The 5,000-nt window shown below is 27.4% G+C and overlaps 1 protein-coding gene across 2 annotated transcripts in view; it reads left to right on the forward strand.

The window, feature by feature from the left end:
- LOC101237426 (protein CBFA2T2) overlaps window positions 1-5,000 on the forward strand; it is a 28,196-nt gene that overhangs the window by 879 nt on the left and 22,317 nt on the right. The gene's annotated exons all lie outside the window — the stretch shown is intronic.

Below are 5,000 nucleotides of genomic sequence, written 5' to 3' on the forward strand. Positions count from 1 at the left end.
TTTCAATAACTTTCGAACGTTTTAAAATTCACCCTCACGCTTATTTAGTTTGCATATTTAATAAACGTTCTTAAACGTACCGCTTACATTTTTATTGATTTTTATGCTCGTGTTTACTTTTTTTCTAGAGCTATTTTTTCATCTCTATATTTAATAATGGATTTTCATTTTGTTAAAAATTTCATTAACAACAGCAGAGATATCGTTATAAAAGCTCATATTTTTTACTCATCAAAGTGAGCATTTGTACCTTAATTAAACCTCTTTATAAATCAAGAATAAGTTTTAATACTTGCGTTGCTTCATAAACGTTAGTTTGACCTCTCTATTAATGAGCCGTAGTAGCTTTTTCAAAGAAAAAAGTTATAATAACTTTTCAACTATTCGCTGAAAATTATTATTTTCACAACCTTTTATGTTCAAGTTAGACAAAAAATTTTACTTTAAAATGTTTCTTCATAGTTTTTTGTCAAACTTTGAATTTAAGAACAGAGTAAGGATTTGAAATTCCTAGTTACAATGTTACTGCACGAAGGCATTTTTTTTTGTTCTTCATTACATGATTTAAAATACAAATAGTTAAGATACCAATATAAAAGAGAATAAATGCACTTGAATAAGTTAGGGATAAGTATAAAGAATGCGGACACTCTAAGAAGACCGTAAGGTCTTGTCACAGAACCGCTGTTGAAACTTAGATATTTCTTTCGTTGTATTTTTAAGTTACTTGCTTAAAGGTGCTTGCAACGAAATTACATAGCCTTCTAAACGACTGTCTCATACGACTTTTGTCCGTGATTATCAGATAAATTTCATTTTCTCAAAATCAAAATATATGGTCGAGTAATCTTCATTCAATGATTATTATTTGATATTTTAATTGAGTTTTTCTTCTTCATTTTCTATATCAACGACTTATTTCTCCATGAGTTACATGTTTTTTTTTTTTTCTTCTGCTTTTTTTTGTTATTAAAGTGCTTTAAAAAGATTTATCACAGAGTAACTCCGTGGAGGAGTATTTAATTGTGAATTTATCGTTATCGAACCACGAACATCTTGTTTCTGAACCAGAACTCTAATCACTTAGATTTCTGGTTCAGAACTAAGTCTTACGGTTGCTTAAATTAACAATCTATTTAGTTTGGTTTTTTAAGATTTAAATTTCACTGCGCAATATAAATATACCATTAATTTTTTTTTTCTAAAATTTAGTGTTATATTTGGTTTAGTTTTAACTTAATAATGCTTTTAATCAAAAATATAATTTCAATTTGCAGACCTAATACTTATGTTATACATTTAAATTATACCATTGCACTTTAAAAAATTACTGTTACTTACCAGATAAAAAATCATATAATAAATAGGTTACATTCATAAAAATTCAAAATATAATTACTGTAAGTATTTGTGCGGCCGTGGTGTAGTGGTTAGAATTCTCTTTTCACAACTGGAGATCCATGATTCGAAGCCGGCTCTGGCTCTATATATACATATAAAGCGATGGTAAGGAAGCAGACGTAAACGCCTTGGTTAAATGCTATCAGAGCCAACCACACCAGGGGGCCAATGGGCACTGACCCCCCCATTATAAAATAATGTTTGTTATAAGTATTAGGGTAGATTAGGGTAAAACCTTAAGCAAAAAATAGAATATTTTCAAAAATAATTATGCTGGATCCAAAATTTTTGCGAATAAACAATTTTTAGGAATCCATACTCATGATCCACTTATATATTTGGGCACGGAAATTTTTTTTTAAAAACACAGAGGTTTTAAAAAAGTAACAAAAGTGCTCATGTTACCCAGACCACTTGGTAATATGAGCACTTTAAATTAGCTCAAAAAAACTATATTAATTAAGTAAAAAAATACCAATCTGACAATTAGAACTTATTTTCGGATTATAATGATTCCTTATTAACAAAACTTATCAATAAAAGATGAAATTTTAAGCCACTTTTTGGCTTAATGATAAGTTTAATATTACTATGTTTTCCGCAAAAAAAAAAAAAAAAAAAAAAAAAAGTAAAAATTAGTTCGTAATTTTTTCAATTTTGAATTTAAATTACAAAAAAGTATTAAGTATTGATAAAATATTAAAATTATTTACTATGTTTTGTTTTTATTCAAAATGTAATTAAAACCACAGCTATTTTAGGACTTTAAACTAAGTAAATTTCAATGAAAAACACTGGGTAATTTGAGCATGCTCATATTACACAAAAATGGCATCTTTAAATAAAGTCAATACTAAATCTTTCTATACATTGTTTTTCAATCAAAAATGAATTTGATTTTTAGCTAACATATTTTTCTTTATGAAAAAATTAATTTTATTATTTTAGCACAAAAATTTTGCGCCACAGATTTATTCATGCTTGATGTTATTATTTTAACAACGCAACGTTTTAATTAGATGATAGCCGCTAGTTAGTGCATATAAATTTATTTAAATTGTACTAATTCCTGTTGTCACCACATAAAGTCGATGCAAAAAATGCAAAGCAATTTTAACTTCACTTCTTACATCTTAAAAATCTTTAAGTATGTTCATATTATCAAGGTGCTCATATTACCCTAATCTACCCTAGTAGCTTTAATGTTACGTTTTCCAAATGCTGATCTATTTTTTAAGTTTTAATTGTTCAATATAAGACCCGTAGCAACGGAGGGGAAGGGGGGGGGGCAATCCCTCTGCCCCTCCCCCCAACAATTTTTGAAGTAAATAATTTTGAAGAAGTTGACTGAAAAAATGACTTAAATAAAAAAAGGTCATTAAAACTATTTTGAATTAAATAATTATCGAATTAATTATTTCGGCCGTAGGAGCAAATTTCGACTGGAGCTGGTAGAAGACAAGGTTTTATCATCCAGCCCCGTTAATATAACTGAAAAGTAGAGCTGTTAAAAATGAAAAAGTAAAAAAGAAATTAAAGCGAGCACTGTCTTAACAATTAATTTACTATCTAAAGAAAAAAAGAAAAAATTGATTATTTCTTATTATATTTTTAAGTTTTCTTATTTTATTCTATTTTTATTTTTATTATACACGCACGTATGAATACACACACGCAAACATACGCACACGCATATATGTCCGTTCATATATACAATGCTAATTAATCTGTATTATATTACATCTACAAATTGCGTCAGATATACATATATGAGCCGTTTATTTTGGAAGTGGCATAAGTCACAATTACAAAAAAATCAAGTTATTGATAACAATGATTACAATGTAACGGTATCTCTTAACTTGTGATGTAATTTAAACGAATGGTGTTGAAAATTAATGTTATATTTTAGAAAAAAGTTTTTCGAGTAAACGGTATGACAAACATGTTAAAACACAAACTTTTAAAAATCTCTATTTAAAAACAATGTGATTTATGCCCCTTTCAAAATAAACGGCTCATATATTGCATCTACAAATTGTGTCAGTATTATATAATAAAGTAGTGTTTTAAGTACCATACAAAATAAATAGAGATGTTGCGTCAATTTATAAGACATTAAATAACATACATTAAATATATGTATGTATGTATATATGTATATATATATATTTATATATATATATATATATATATATATATATATATATATATATATATATATATATATATATATATATATATATATATATATATATATATATATATATATATATATATATATATATATATAGTACTGGATTAGGGTAGGGCTGAGAGTTGACTATAGACAAGAATCCCGCAGTTTTGGGGCCCCGATTGAAATTAGTATATATTTAAAAGAAACTCTAAAAATAAATTCTTTGATTAAAAACATTGAAAGGGGCCTCCTGCTTAAATATAGCCCCGGGTCCCGAATGATATATATAAAACTAGTAAGAAATGTATATATAAACATATACACTTTTTATAGTTAAACAAAGCAAAAGGTTCAGCTTTTAGCCATTTAAAAAATATTCAAAAAGAACTACTTAAATACTCGAGTCTTTTAGTTTCAGGAAATGTAATTAAACCAATACGAACATGCTTCATATTTCAAATTTAGACAAAAGCTAAAAAAAAAAAAAAAAAAGAAAATTTACTATTATAAAGCGTAGTTAAAATAAACGGAGTTTATTTTAACTACGCTTTATATTAAGGGATTGTCCATAAATTACGTACGCTCGGAGGGTAAGAGGGGTCTGCAATATGAGAAGGGAGGGCATAGGTGTATATGAAAAGGGAGGGCAGAGGGTCAATTATAATAGAAAGGAGACAAAAAAAAAGGCGGACGAAAAAAAAGCGTACGTACTAAATGGACGACCCCTAATATATTTTCGCTTCATTTTACGCTTATAATAGTATATTTTCGTTTTGTTTTACGTTTTATAATCGTATATTAAAAATATTATATTTATCATTATATAATAGATCTAAAAGTCTGATTTATTAGTTTAATAGTAACTTATTCAATAGTAATAGATGCAGCTACATTAAAAGTATTTTAAGAAATTATTAATTGGACATTTATAAAACTCCCATGCAGGGAGTGTACAAACATTGACTGACTAAATGTACATGAGCTTACTGAGTGTACATGAACAGTGTACAGTGGCTGACTGAGTGTACATGACAGACAGAGTGTACATTCATAGATTTAAATGGAGGAGAACATGAGAGGAGAGCTACATTAACTGAGTGTTTTAGTTTGGGCAGGCAATCTATATTTATTTTGGGGTCATAAAAGTTTCTTTGCTAACCTTTGTCCCCCAAAAAAATATAAGCTTATTTTTATTTATTATTTTAGATTAGATAATTGTTTTTTTCCGCCGGTAATGTATGCATATCTTGTACATCTTGTATAACTAATGTATTTAACTTATGTATGTAATATATTTAACTAATGTATTTAACTAATTGTTAACTAATGTAATTAAACCGTCGTGCTATATAATTAGTAAACGTAGGTAAAACAATGCTTGTCTGATTCAATACTTTTACGGTATCTCAATACTTTTTGT

This window comes from Hydra vulgaris, chromosome 15 (genome assembly GCF_038396675.1).
Source record: "Hydra vulgaris chromosome 15, alternate assembly HydraT2T_AEP".
In the NCBI taxonomy this organism is placed as follows: Eukaryota; Metazoa; Cnidaria; class Hydrozoa; order Anthoathecata; family Hydridae; genus Hydra; species Hydra vulgaris.